We start from the raw sequence: 15962 nt of genomic DNA, 5'->3' as shown, positions 1-15962 counted from the left end.
ACTGGAAAACAACTGTGTTAGTCTAACATACTGACCATAATTCTATTAAATAGTCTTTAAAAATTAAGACACAAATGTGATGCATTATTTCAATAAAACACTTCTTCTGTACTATATTAAAAAATCTTTTTTTTTTTTTAGTACAAAGTTAGGGTTCTTTATTCAGACAGTAAAGCACAGAAAAGGGGAGAGCTATGCTGTTTCCACGGCAACAGAACATCTCATACATGTAAAGTCCTTGGCTTGTATCAGGCAGACTCTTCCTGGCTCAGGAGAAATATGTTTTAACTTGATGAGAACAAAACCAGGCAGCCTGGCTAGAGTGCAGAAGCCGGGGCTGGCTGGCTGGTCGGTTCTGGAAGTGCTTAGTGAGCGTGTCCAGCAGTTCCTGCTTCTTCAATCGGCCGGCAGCCCATACACCCTGCAGGCTTCCTCACATGGGCCTTCAGATCCTCTTCAGATAACTCCATCGTGGGCCTTTTGCTTCCAGAACCTTCATCATCTTGTTTCTGCTTGGGAACTGTTCCTTCAGGATTATAATCTGGTGGGTAGACAAGCTCCTTAAACTCATTCACCAGGGAGCCCAGTCTTTTATCTATTGCTTCAATTTTAGGCAGTGTCAGACCCACCGCTTGCTCAGGCTCCATGAGATCCAAAGCCAACGCCTCCAGTTTCCTGAACTGTTGCTGCAGCACTGGATTCTCGAAGCTGTCACTTCTGTAGTTGAAACGGAGCTTCTGAACAATAGCCTTCATCTAGTCTATCTGCTCTGGGTTCGCCACGACTTTTTCAGTAAAGGGCAGCTTCCGTTTATCATCAGCGTAGGGTAAGAAGACAAGCTGGAAGCCCGGGGGAGTCACCTGAATTTTCTGCTCATCCAGCCCCTCTTCTGTGGCAACAAGGCCACAAAATAAGGAGGGATGTTCCGACGGGGGGTGTATCTGCACACTGCCCTGACCTCCTTCTGCAGACACCTGGTGAGGAGAGCACTGAACAGGGTTGAGCTCCCATTCACCAGGGACTCTTCGGGGTGCACGAACAGGGAGGGCCTCAGGTAATGGCGCTTCTTCAGCATCATCAAGGGCTTGAAACCGATGGGAATCAAACCCGGCTCATCAAAGCATTTCAGCTCTTCTGTTTCCTCTTTCTCTAGTTAAATCTGATGACTGCCATAGTTCTGAGACCTCTTGGTGTCGCTAGGCAGAAGCAAACTGCCCATATTTACATCAAATGTCCGGGTCTTGGATTTCACCGGTTCATTGGTTTCCCGATAAAGCCTCACAGGAGGAGGTTTGACAGCCTTCTGGACATTATTACACATGCCGACAGTGAGTGCTGTATCTTTGCTGAGCTTAAGCTTCAACCTTCAGAGCACACGCTTCCTGATCTCCTTAGCGCAAACCTTCCTCAACAGGTCTTCCAGTTTGCTGGATTCCTCAAAGTGAACCCCTAGGTCCTCATCCTCGGCTGTGCTGATGATATCTCGGTAAAACAAGGATATGTCAAAGCCCCCACGTTTCCTCAGGTGCATCAAGTCCAGATTGTTTCTTCACGAGTGTATATAACGTTTCTTCATGTAGGTAATAATAATAGAAAACAACTTGCTGTTACTTTATAAATTGATTCACAAACTTAAGGAGTATTTGGATTCTACCTTTGCTCTTCTCTACATATCCAAACAATTTTATTGCTGCAAAATGTTTCATATATACTGACTTCACCCTTATTTCTCCGTGTCTAAGTTAATATTTCCTTTTTTGCTGACTACTCTCATAACTTAGGTAAGAAATGAAAAATAAACAACAAAACAAAAGTAAAATTCCAAAACACAAGACACAGTATCTAAGAAATTAGGATAGTGCTTTGAATATACCAGTTCTTCAATAAATAATTAATACTAAATGAGATTTGCTTGTGTATTTTAGATATATGTGAAACTTCAAATATATGTTATATATATTTATATATACATATACATTCATGTACTTTATATACAAAATTAACCTATTAAGAGGTTTTAAATAAATATTTAAGAACAATAGCATTGCTAATACAATGCTTTATGTATAATAAATGTTGACTACATTTGTTGACTTAAATCCCAACTCAATTAACTAATGAAGGAAAAGAATAATACATGGTGTTCTTTTCTGTCATGGTTTACCTAAGGCCGGGAGATTATATCCTGATGTAAATACTTCAGGGAAAATACTTTCATACTCTAAATAGCTTGCTCATTCACCATGTTTTAATGATAACTTGAGGCAAGCATGAAAAGGTGGCATTGATAATGGGGATGGGTTGCCTAAAAATGCCAACCATAGAGTGCAGGTTTATGCTTTACAATCCTTAGTGGTGTATTAAGAAGAAAAAGAAGAAGACGATGATGGAGAAGTCAGTGATGGAGAAGGAGGAGTAAGAGGAGATGAAGAAGGAGAAGGAGGGGAGAGGAAGAAGGAGGAGGAGAGAAAAAGGAAGGAGGAGAGGAAGAAACTAAGGGGATGGAGTGTCATTAATCAAGTTATCATTATGTGCAAAATTGTGCAAAATTGTGCAAGTTATCATTATGTGCAAAATTGAGTTTTAACATGGCTTCCCAAATTGCTATGTTAAATTGTAATTTGCTTTTGCCAACAATGCTTTGTTTCTTCCTCTTTAACAAACTATATAGTAGCAGTTTTGGTTTGCGAATGAATATTCAAGCTGTATATTTACACCCTAGACTATTCCTCACAATGTTCTCTATTTTTTGTGTCACTGTAGACTTTCAGGTAAAATTTTTTTCTCATTAGTATACCTCCATCAATAAAGCATTCTGAGAGTCTTTTTATTAAGAGTATATGTGAAGCATAATCTAGATCTGTTGTTTTAGTTGGAAATACATATTACACTTCAAGGTGATTCCCCTGGTTTACTCAGCTACTGTATATCTAGATGTTATATTTCTATGGATTTTTTTTGTTGTTGTTCTTCTCCACCATGAGAAAACAATTATTTATAGAGTATCTATTTTCTTCTTTGCTACAGAATGAATGTGATTGTTAAAACGTAATAGCAATGTATTTCACTATAGAAAACATGATTAGTTCCCTCTTCAAACAACATAGTTTGTTGAGTTATATATTTTTAAAAAGGAAAGAAACTCCGAGAAAGACAACAAATTAATATCGACCACATATGTCTATTTGATTTTTCATCTTACCAGAGAGGTATTTAACCCTGCTTTTATGTTGAAATAAATGGGTAGCCTTTAAAAATACCAGTGCTTTGTCTTTACCCCATAAAAATCTGAGGGTAGGGTCCAGGCATTATTTTTTAAGCTCTCCAGATAAATCCAATATGTAGCTAAGGAAGAGGACTGTTGTGCTATATATTGTAAGAAAAACTACTACCATTGCCATTTGTTGAAAAGCTTCTATATATCTGGTCTTCATATATTCCGTTACATTCTATAATCTTCACAAACACCATATAAATTCATTATTCTCACTTTTAGATAGGGAAGCAGAGTCAGGATAAAGTCACTTGCACAAATTATACAGCATCTAAAAGTTAATGACAAGGTATGCAGGTCTGTGAGCATTATTGAATATAACACATGGTGTTAATGATCTGCTTCACTTCTAGAGCCCATTTATATCAAGTTCTCTTCTCCTTGTGGGAACAAAGGAGGGTCCACTTCATTGGGCCCTTGTAATTAGTTGGGGTGATATGACTAGTTCTGGCAAATGAGGTGAGGGGAAATGATGTGCATAGTTCTAAGTGTGGATGCGTTATCCCCCACCATGCTATCAGAGGATGCTGCATGTTTGCGGCTACAGGATGGGGGCATCACTGTCACACTGAGATCCTCAATGATGACATGAAACAGAGCCCCTGACTGATTAGCTTTGCATGTGTAGTTGAGAGAAACATACTCCTTATTATGTTAAGCCACTGAGATTTGTGTGTTGTTTGTGCCAGAGTATCACATGGCACACAACTTTGAATACACTTATGATACTTTCACCCGTCCATTCTGAGCCATTTGGGTACCTAAGAAAAATCCCTAGCTAACAAAAGGTAGATGCTCAAATGATGTTGTTGAAGAGACCATTTTTCTTCTGGATGAATTTAAAGCAGTATAGGGGAGGAAAAATAATTTTCCTCTCCCCTTTTGAGTTCTTAACTGAGACTCCTATATAATAAATATTAACAAAAGAAAAACAAACACAATTTATTAACATATACACCTCATGTATACATGGAGATACTCGGGGAAAACTGAGTAACTCAAAGGGATGATTTTAAAATTCAGGATTAAATATTATCTTAACAGGGAAAGCAGAGGGGGAGTGTAGGTATCTTAGGGGAAAGCAAATTATTTTTTAGGAAGGACGAATGGACTCTTATAAGAATAGATAGTATGTTTGATAGTTTGTGACAATGTTGTCTGGGTGTGGTATAGACCTCTAGACTCCTCATCAATCTTCCCTGGTTGATGGAACTCCAGGAGGGGATTTATGACAATTGAATTCCTTTCGGAGGATCTATCTTCAGCCAGATAAAGGGAGTTTAGAGAAAGCCTTTCTCTTCAGTTACTGTTTTTCAAGGCCTACAGTTCAGAATAATCAATAATCAAAGGGACATATATGGGGTATCCTTCAACAACAAATCAGTTTCTATTTGTATTTAATATATGCTTGAAAAATAACTCTTACAAAAGCTAGATTTCATTGCTGAATAATGGATTTGAGTTATTTTCTCCAAAGGATGCTTATGCATTTTATGGCACATTCATTTAGATAAGAATGAAGGCTTATCCTCATATTCTCCACCCTGAATCATTCATGCATCCATCTATCCATTCACTTATTAACTATATATTGAATTTCTATAATAGATCTGCAATAAGGAATAGCTTCATCACACACCACAAGAAGGATCAAGGTGCCATTACCTTTGTGGAACTCCAAATTCACCAAGTTCAGTCAGCAGGGGGAGAAAAATGGCTGACTCTCTCACTGAACAATAGATGCTTTTATTGGGAAAGACTGGTCATGAATATAGCAGGACTTTTCTTGCTCTGTCTTCTAACAATAGGCTGGTTTTCAGGGAAGGATTGGAAAGGGATCCTCAACTTTAAACAATACAAAATCCTCTTCCAACTTTGTAGGCTCAATAACTGAGAAGAGTTCTATAATGAAGGAATTGATTGGAAGCATTGGGCTAGGAGCCAAATATCACTGCTTACCCTTGAAGGCTTATACTCAATGAAACAAGGAAAATAAATGAAAACAACACTGAAGTGGTTAGCAACTGTGTGAAAGACATATTGCCCTGAGGAGTCTACCTTATTCTCTGCTCTTAAAAAAAAAAAAAAAAAAAAAAAGTATCTCAGAATGAGAAATGATTTGTCTTTGCAGTAAAGTTTACTGTAGGAGAATGGCAAGATAATTAATTAAAATACTATTTTGTGTTTTTAGTTTTTTTTTTTTTTTTTCCTTGTTTCAAGAAGATAGCAAATTATATCATTTTCTTTGCTGTGGGACACCCTCATTTAAAAAAAATGAATCTTTCTGAAGAAATTTCCTTTTTAGTATTTCTTTTCCCAACTCCTCTTTGGGAAGTTTAAGCAAAACTTTCTCAGAAAGGAAAGGGAGATAAATAACAACTTGGAGCTACAAGAAAGTGTGACTCTACTTGGGAAAGAAGTACATTCTCTGATCTGGAAAGGATTGGTGGAGACTCACCGGATCCAGAATTAGCTGTGTCCTACTACTTCGAAGGTCCTAAGTGATATGATAAGGTCTCAAAGAAGAATGGCTATATGGACAAAGAACCTTTGACTTGGCAAAGATCTACATTGTCAGACAGCTATAGACCTATCTATCTGCTTTTCAGAAATCATGGTGGCGTGGACAATGCATGTAACAGTATAACCAATGTGGATAGAAGACCGGAGAGATCTGCACAGAGCCCTTAATTGTGGGAGGCTTCTGAATACCTTTTCTGGACCTAAAAATGGGGATGCAATTATCATTGTACTTCTCCTAGCCTCATAGAATATGCCATAGAGTGGATTACATTTGTTATAAATAATTGAATAAAATTCATATCTGTTCATCTAAAAAACAGGAGAGAGAGGTTAAATTAGCAATTTTTTGGACAGTAGGTAATATTTTAACTATGCTCATGTCATTCGTAAACCTTGTAGGTGTTTGGGAGAAAATGGGAAGTAGAAAGTGAAATATACAACTCTGTAAATTATCATTTGATGAAACATTTCCTCTATCTCTCAGAAGTGAAAATCATCAAGGCATTTTCCCCTACTATAATAGATGCTTAGATTTTCTTTACTGTTTTATATATATGTAGATATTTGAAATAGAACTCATGACTTTTGAATTCATTCCTAATCATCCATAACACACACACACACACACACACACACACACACTCATGATATCCCCCCTAGCTTGTACCTTCCAGGTAATTCTAAGGATGTCCACCTTCCTGCAGGAGCAGGCCTAATCACGTAGCTGTATGAGAGATGTGAAAGCTTGATTTCAGCCTCAATTCTCTCTCTTCATGGGTCTTCCTCATTAACAGCACATCCAGCATAACCCTGAATGGTGGTTCTGACATAGTCTCCTTATAAGGCTATGTTAGTTGGTGAGTTTACTGGAATGTTTGACTTTACTGGATATAAAATAATGAGCTTGTAATGCCGATGAAATATCCTCAGAAAGTTTCATCTTCAGTGATTCCTTTTACATGGTTTTATTTTATTTATTTATTTATTTTTAAAGTGGGTATTTTATTTATTTGTACTTAAACCTATAAACCAATCAGCCAAACTGGTACTATTATCATGATACATTAAAATACAAAACATCTTTCTACAAATACTAGAATAATGAACAAATTAACAGTTCTAATAAAACATCACAAGGGACAGAGGACAAAGAATTGGGTCTGAGAGAACACGGTCCTAATCTTCTGTTTCTTGCCCTGGGCATTATCTTCCTTCCTCACTGTTCTCTCCTCTCCAGAATTGGGTGGTAGTTTTACCCTGGGACTGGTGGAGGAGTAGGGGCTGTCCTGAACAAGCAGATCCATGGATGAAGGAAGAGGAGAGACAGTCTCCATGTGGGGTGTCTCAGCAGATGACATTTGCAGGGATGCATAATTTTCTTCAGGCCCATAAATCTCAGGCATTGGAGAAGAGTCCTTAGAACTGGGTGCTTTGGGGCCAGGCGGGCGTTGAGGCAGAGCTGGATCTGCACTCATGTTGGTGAGTTGAGGGTAGATGGAAAAAAAAAAAAGAGCGAAATTGTAAGAAAGGCCCAGGCTTATGGATCTAGGTGGAAGAGCTGAGGAGTAGGAAGACCTCCAGATGTTGAGTTTGAGAAAGACAGGATGAAGTGCGTCAACACTGCAATAGTAAGAGCCAACCAGCCCAATGGAGCCCTACATGGTTTTATTTTTATAGCATGGTACAAGCTATCCTTTTCTGATAGCTTTATCTTGCTTCAACCCTAGTATTATTTGGCTATTCTACAGGTCTTGAACATTTTAGCCTCTTAGAAAAACTTGATAACTTGTAAATTTGTACCTTCGGGCTATAAAGAGTCTTGTCAGTTAGTCTTGATATTTTCAGGCAATTTGACAAGTGAAATATTCTGGAACAGTTTCTTGGGATAGTCAGTTTTGTGAAATTCTTCTTTGGCATACCTACTCTTTGTCAGCCTTCGCCAGTCACGCATATTTTCATATGCTCAACAATTTTACTTTTCATTAAGTATGTCTTATAAAAATAAGTTAATTCACCATTAAATAACATTTATTATTATAATTTACTTTTATTCTTTTTATCTCACATTATTATGATTTCCATCTTCTAATTTCAAACATGATTAAAAATAATAATTAGAATAGTAATAATGAATTGCTTTTATGTTTATGGCATTCTCCAGGAATGATATTATTGTAGTTGTTTCAGAATGGGAATTTTAGAATATTTATTTCTTTTATATTTTGATCTCAAATATTAGAGTTAATAATCTTTTCCTTTTGTTATGTCTTAATCATTTCTTTTTAGTCTTAACTTTTGAGTGTAGTACAATATGAAATATAGTTAAAATGGAAAAATAAAGAAGCAAGAACAAATAAGCACTGAAAAATTTCTATAAACATTTGCATATAGAATTCACACATGCAGCCTTTCAACTGTACTCCTAAAATGTCAGTGTACTGCACTTAAACATTTCAAAATATATTTTTTCAATTCATATTTTTCACAAAATATATATCACATACCCATGGAGTTTGTTATATTTGTTAGCATTTTTTGGTTTGTTTGCTTTATTTTTAAATATTGAGGCTTCTGACTGTGTACACTTTTATTATTGTCCCTAATTCCAGGTGGTACATTTCTGAATCATGGCACATAATCCAGCACTGAGCATCTGCAAAAATGACAGGAGCATAGGTATACTCTGGGCCCTAGTATAACAGAGGAGAGTCAGGCATGGTTGGTTTGTCACAGCACGGTGGCTTTCACACAGTGGGAAGCTTTAGAGCACTTTAAGAATGAGTGCTAGCCGAGGCAGTAACTGCTGTGGCTGATCTTATGAAATTTTATGGGCAGCACAGGCTTCTGCAGCAGGGAAGAGACAGGGAAGAGAATAATAGGTGGGAAATGAGCTGACAAAGCTTTTGTAAGATGACAAGAACACCTGGGGACTACAGGATATGACTTGGAGGGATTAGTGAGACAACATTACACAAGGCTGGGGCTACTTAAAGTACAGGTGGAAACTTGAGGTTCAAAAATAATTATTGCTTTCATAATTTTTATTTTAATTTCAACCCTACTTTTTAGATTTGTAAGGCCTGGAGAAATGTCGACTACATAAATTAAACTTCCATTTATAGGTGTGTGCCTGTGTGTGTACCAAATGTAAAATTATCCTTTATATAAATTTACACATAAGCAAGGTACTCCTAAACAAAATTTATAAGCCTTGTCTAATTTGGCTCAGCTTTACTAGAAGCTATAGTAAATGGAAATCTTGGGTAAGTGTTATTTTGGGTGGAAAGTCTTGGAATGATGTTTAGAATATAGATACCTAGACTAATAATCTATTTAAGTATATCATACAAAGAGGATTTATTTAAAAATTACAAAGGATAAATGTAGTTTGCTGAATTTTATGTTATTATTATATGTTATATATTATTATATACTATTATAAGTTATAATTTTATAAGTTTTATAAGTTGAATATACTGATGTAATCAGTGGTAGGCTAAATAATAGAATATTATTAATACACCAAAATCCTCATTGTGCTTCCTTTCAGTTACTAATCAACACACCAAGGATAATGACTCCCTCAATTTCCAACACCCTAAGTTAGTTCTCTGTGCTATCAAGCTTTCTATGAAGGGAATCTTTTTAGTATTTGCATTTTTCAACTTGGTTTACTTTGCTAAGTTTGTTTATTAGATTCATCCATTTTGTTGCATGTATCAGTTTTTTTTTTTTTTCTCATTTGGATATCTCTTTTTGAAGTTGGTTTTTCTCCTTGCTATATAAGTATTCTTTGTATATTCTGTATATCAATACTTTGTCAAATTTATATATGGTGAATTTTATCATTTATCTGCCTGTTTTGACTTTACATATTTACTCTATTTTCTCCTTCTTTTTTTCCTACTGATTTTCTCAGTTACATTTCCTGACCTGTGACCTTTATACCAAGCCTTCATTCTGGAATTCACACAACTTGGTCAGGAAGCATTATCATATAAGTGAAATAAGACAGGACAGTATTTGTCCTTCTCTGACTTATTTCACTTATAATCCCAACAAGGTCCATCCATGTTGATGTAAATGGTGTGTAGAAAATCACATACATATGTATGTATGTGATACATATATCACATCTTCTAATACTGTGTTGAATAAAAGTGGGAGAGTAGGGATCCTTGTCTTGTTCCTGATATCAGAGGAAAAACTTACAACTTTGATCATTGAGTATTATATTTGCTGTGGGTTTATCATATATGGCTTTTATTTTGTTGAGGTACATTCCCTTTATACTCATTTTGCTTAGAGTTTTTATTATAAATGGATGTTGAATTTTGTCAAATACCTTTTAGGTATATATTGATATGATCATATAATTTTAATCCTATATTTTGTTAATGTGGTGTATCACATTGCTTGATCGTAGATGTTGAAGCATTTTTGCAGCCTTGGAGTAAATCCCACTTGATCATGGTGTATAGATTTCCTAATGTATTGCTGAATTTGGTTTGCAAACATTTTGTTGAGTATTTTTGCATCTATGTTCATCAGGGATATTAGCCTATAATTTTACTTTATCTGCTTTTGTTATGTCCTTATCTGCTTTTGGTATCAGGGTAACACTAGCCTTATTAAATGAATTTGGAAGAGTTCCCTCCTCTTCTAATTTTTGGAGTAGTTTGAGAATTGGTATTAACTCTTTTTTGAATGTTTAGTAGAATTCACCAGTGAAGCCATTTGTTCCTGGCTATTTCAGTCTTACTGGTAATTACTCTATTCAGATATTCTATTTCTTCCTGATTCAGTCTTGGAAGATTATATATTTCTAGGAAATTATCTGTTTCTTCTTGATTTTTGAATTGTGTGTATATGATTGTTTGTAGTAGTCTTTTTGTAATCCTTTGTATTTCTGTGGTATCAGTTGTAACTTTCCCTCTTTTGTTTCTGAGTTTGTTTATTTAAACCCTTTCTCTTTTTTTCTTGGTGAATATGGAGAAAGGTTACTCAATTTTACCTTTTCAGAGAACCATCTCTTAGCTTCATTGAGCTTTTCTATTGCCTTTTTATACTCTATTTTACTTATTTCTGCTCTGATCTTTATTATTTACTTCCTTTTACTAAGTTTGGGCTTTAAACTCTTCTTTTTCTAATTCTGCTAGAAGCAAAGTTAGATTGTTTATTTGGTATTTTTCTTATTTCTTGAGGTAGGCATCTATTGCTATGAACTTCCCTTTTAATATTGTTTTTGCTGCATCTCAACGATTTTGTTGTCATTTTTCTGTTTTCATTTGACTCTAAGTATTTTTAAATTTCTCTTGTGGTTTATTTGATGACCCAGTTGTTGCTCAGTAGCATGTTTAATCTCCACAAATTTGTATTTTTTTCCAATTTTCTCATAGTTGATTTCTAGTTTTATACTATTATAGTAGAGAAGATGCTTGATATAATTTTCATCTTCTTGAATATATTGAGACTTGTCTTCTGGCCTAATATGTGATCTATCCAGGGTAATGTTTCATGTGCACTTGAGTAGAAACGGTATTTTTTGCTGTTGGATAGAATACTCTTTATATATCCACTATGTACATCTAGTTTAATGTATCTTTTAAGTCTATATATAGTTTTTCATCTTCCTTTTTAATTTGGATGGCTTTAATTTTTTTTTTCTTGCCTAATTGCTGTAGCAACTGTGGGTGGAAGTGTCCTATTCCTTCTTACAAATGAAAAGGGGACAGCTCTTCTTATTCAACTAGAACCTATGCTCATGGTCTCTCCAGGACCTTCCACTATCCCCCATCCCAAACCGTGGCTCTAACACAATGATTATATTACTCATGAAAATGCCCTCAGGCTGAATCTCCAGTATAAGTAAATAGGACTTTTTTGCAAGAAGAGTACAGGTATGTTTCAGTCTGCTGTCTGTGCAGTGTCCTGGAGGTGTTGGCTTGCCAGAAACTGTCTTTCTGATTATTGTAGTTTCATTGAGCTCAGGAATCAACCCCCATATAAGACAAATTATCCCCCGTGTGGATTGTTCCCAGAATGGTTTGTGTGCACCTGCTGGGTTTAGCAGGGCATCTGGAAAGTATAGGGGGTGAGTTATACTCACTCATTTCAGAAAAGCAGTGCGAAAATGACTTGACCACATGTGGTGCAGCAGGCTGCGAGAGAATGCCCTATCTGAATGCCTTTGCTGACCCCAGATTGGGTGTGGTGTAATAACTGTTACCACTTGTACCTGCCAGCCCCAGCCAAGGTTTGTGGGAGTGTCACAACCACCTGTGTTTGCCGACTTTAGCAAGGGAACAGTAGAATGCTGCAACTGTTTGCACTCACCTGCTCCAGCCAGAGAGCAGAGGATCACAATGCCTATCCATCTCCTGGCCTCAGCAAGACATTGGGACAGTGCCAGGACCATTTACCCTCCCCATCCAAGTGAAGCAGCAGGATGATGCCTCATACAAACACATCTTCCAGTGCTAGCAGTATAAGTGGAGAGCACACAAACAGCACGTGCCAGCACTTCCATGCCCAGAGAGAGCTCCGACTGCCCTCTACTTCTTGAGTAGATGCCCCCAGACAAGCAAATGAATCTCCTTCACCTATAGTCTAGGTACTTTTCAAATTGGCATTTTCTGCTGGGTCCAAGGGTGAGTGAGACCACATGCCAGACCTTTAAAAGAAGAATCTCAGTTTCCTATAGCACTTTGGGTTCCTTGGATGCTGGTCCCATTGGTGTTCCAAGCCAGGCATGTTCTGGAGCTTGTCTCTCCAGTGCAGATCCCTAAGGTTGGAATGCCTGATGTGGGGCCCAATCCCTCACTCCTCTAGAAGGACCACATTAGTGAGATCCTTCCCTGTTGTGCGTTGTTGTGCCAGGGGTAGGGTTTTTCGCTGAGACTGAGACTGTGTTTCTGCTTCTTCTAATTGTCTCACTTTTTACCTTTTTTTTGTAGAAGAGGAGCTCATCTAGTTTTCAGATATTTTTTCAGAGGGAAATGATTCATATGTTGCTGTAGATTTGATATCTTCATGGGAGTAAGTGAGTTCAGGATCTTCCTATGCTACCATCTTGGACCCCTTCCATCCTTTAATTCTTAGTCTCTATATGTCCACACACATTTAAGGTGTATCTCTGATAAGGAATATATAACACACTTTTTAAAATAATTCTGGTATAATAATCTTTGTTTTTTGTTTAGTATTTAGTTTTTGGACCTTTAAGAGTTACATATATACATATATGTATATACACACGTACACATGTATAATGTTTATATCTACCATTTTATTATTTGTTCTGGTATATACTCCACTTTCTTGCCTTCTTTTGAATTACACTTTAAATTATGTGGTCAGCTTATTTTATGCACACTATTTTATTAAGTGGTTGCAATAAAAAATTAAGCATGGGTTCTGGACTGACTTTATCTAATATAAATTATTACTTCAAGCAATGTCAATGATGTTAAAATTTTCCCACCTTTGTTTTTGTTTTTGTGTATTTAATTTTACATGTATATAATATTTACATTATAATTATTATTTTGTTTAGCCATATCCAATATATTTAACCCAAACATTTACCTTTTCACGTATAATTTTTCTCTCTGTTTCTTGTGCCTCTACCTAGAATGATTCTCTTTAAGTACAAGTGTGATAATGATATGTTCCTTAATTTTAGTGTTTCTGAAATAATTTTTATTTTGTCTCAATCTATAATATTTTTTGCCGAATGTAGAACTCTCAGCATTTTGTTTTGTCTGCGTTTGGCAATATTTTTTCATGGTTTTCTGGTTTCCATACCTCTATGAACAATCAGTCATCAGTTATATTGTTTGTTCCTACAACAATAACGTGTCAGTTTTTATAGCTGCTATTAAAATTTTCTCTTTCTCTTTGTTTTTTGCTTGTTTTACTATGATGTTCCAAGATGTAGACTTCTTAGTATTAATACTTCTTAGAGTATACAGAATTTATTAAACCCGTGGTTTGATGTTAGTATTTGGTTTTGGAGAATTCATGGCCTGTATTTCTTGAAATAATGCTTTTGTTCATTCTCTTCTTTTCTTCTGATTCTCCAATAAAAAGTAAGCTAGACTTTTTAATTTTGTTTCATTTCCTTGTTGATCTTTTGCTTAGACGATCTGTCCATTTCAGTGAGGGGGATGTTAAAGTCCCCCACTATTACTGTATTGTTGTTGATGTGTTTCTTTGCTTTTGTTATTAATTGGCTTATATAGTTGGCTGCTCCCATGTTAGGGGCATAGATATTTACAATTGTTAGATCTTCTTGTTGGATAGACGCTTTAAGTAGGATATAGTGCCCTTCCTCATCTCTTATTACAGTCTTTGGTTTAAAATCTAATTTGTCTGATATAAGGATTGCCACCCCAGCTTTCTTTTGGTGTCCATTAGCATGGTAAATGGTTTACCACCCCCTCACTTTCAATCTGGGGGTGTCTTTGGGTCTAAAATGAGTCTCTTGAAGACAGCATATCGATGGGTCTTGTTTTTTTATCCAATCTGATAGCCTGTGTCTTTTGATTGGAGCATTTAGCCCATTTACATTCAGGTAACTATTGAAAGATAGGAATTTAGTGCCATTGTATTGCCTGTAAGGTGACTGTTACTGTATATTGTCTGTGTTCCTTTCTGGTCTATGTTGCTTTTAGGCTCTCTCTTTGCTTAGAGGACCCCTTTCAAGATTTCTTGTAGGGCTGGTTTTGTGTTTGCAAATTCCTTTAGTTTTTGTTTGTCCTGGAAGCTTTTTATCTCTCCTGCTATTTTCAATGACAGCCTAGCTGGATAGAGTATTCTGGATTGCATATTTTTCTCATTTAGTGCTCTGAATATATCCTGCCAGTCCTTTCTGGTCTGCCAGGTCTCTGTGGATAGGTCTCTTGCCAATCTAATGTTTCTACCCTTGTAGGTTACATATCTCTTCTCCCGAGCTGCTTTCAGGATTTTCTCTTTGTCTATGAGACTCGTAAGTTTTACTATTAGATGTTGGGGTGTTGACCTATTTTTATTGATTTTGAGAGGGGTTCTCTGTGCTTCCTGGATTTTCATGCCTGTTTCCTTTCCCAAATTAGGGAAGTTCTCTGCTATAATCTGCTCCATTATACCTTCTGCCCCTCTCTCTCTTTCTTCTTCTTCTGGGATCCCAATTATTCTAATGTTGTTTCGTCTTATGGTATTACTTATCTCTTGAATTCTGCCCTCGTGATCCAGTAGTTGTTTATCTCTCTTTTTCTCAGCTTCTTTATTTTCCATCATTTGGTCTTCTATATCACTGATTCTCTCTTCTGCCTCATTTATCCTAGCAGTTAGCACTACCATATTTGATTGCACTTCATTAATAGCCTTTTTGATTTCGACTTGGTTAGATTTTAGTTCTTTTACTTCTCCAGAAAGGGTTTCTCTAATAACTTCCATGCTTTTTTCAAGCCCAGCTAGTATCTTTAAAGTGATGATTCTGAACTCTAGATCTGACATCGTACTAATGTCCGTATTGAGTAGGTCCCTGGCAGTCGGTACTACCTCTTGTTCTTTTTGTTGAGGTGATTATTTCCATCTTGTCATTTTGTGCAGAGGAGAATAGATTAATGAGAGAACAAAATGTTAACAGGGTAACAACGTCCCCAGAAAATATACTCTAAACAAATCAGAAAAGACCTGAAGCAGTGGGAAAAGAAAGGGAAAGAGAGAAAAAAGAAAAAGGAAAAAAAAAGAAAAAGATAAAGATAAAAACAAACAAAAACAGAACAAAACAAACAAAAAAAGCAGAATATGATCAAATATGATCAGGCTGGTATATAGATCAGTGCCACACACTAGATTTAGGGTGTATTTTGGTCTTTTAGAAGAAAGTGCCTCCCAAAATTTTAAAGAAAGAAAAACTTATATGTGTACAATAATAAGGTTTGATGTGATGAAGGGATGGAATATGACTGTAAAGATGCAAATTATAAAAAAATTTATAAAAGGAATTGATAAGAAGTTGTTTGAAAAAAGAAAGAAGAGGATTTAAAAAAAAAAGAAAAAAAAGGGAGAGAATGCGATCAGGCAGGGGAGTAGAAAAAAAACATACACTAGAGATTTAGGGTATATTTTGGTCTGTTAGAAGAAACTATCTCAAAATTTTAAAGAGAGAACAACTTAT

The 15962-nt window shown here is 36.1% G+C and overlaps 1 pseudogene; it reads right to left on the bottom strand.

The window, feature by feature from the left end:
• Nucleotides 1-268: 268 nt before the first annotated feature.
• Nucleotides 269-7272, bottom strand: LOC123840732 (X-ray repair cross-complementing protein 6-like; annotated as a pseudogene).
• Nucleotides 7273-15962: the final 8690 nt, after the last annotated feature.

The sequence above is a fragment of the Mirounga angustirostris genome, unplaced genomic scaffold (assembly GCF_029215605.1).
Source record: "Mirounga angustirostris isolate CCGP_5_RB_7025 unplaced genomic scaffold, mMirAng1.0.hap1 SCAF_13, whole genome shotgun sequence".
NCBI lineage: Eukaryota > Metazoa > Chordata > Mammalia > Carnivora > Phocidae > Mirounga > Mirounga angustirostris.
The sequence above is the reverse complement of the archived record's forward strand: the minus strand, read 5'-3'. Positions and strand labels throughout refer to the sequence as shown.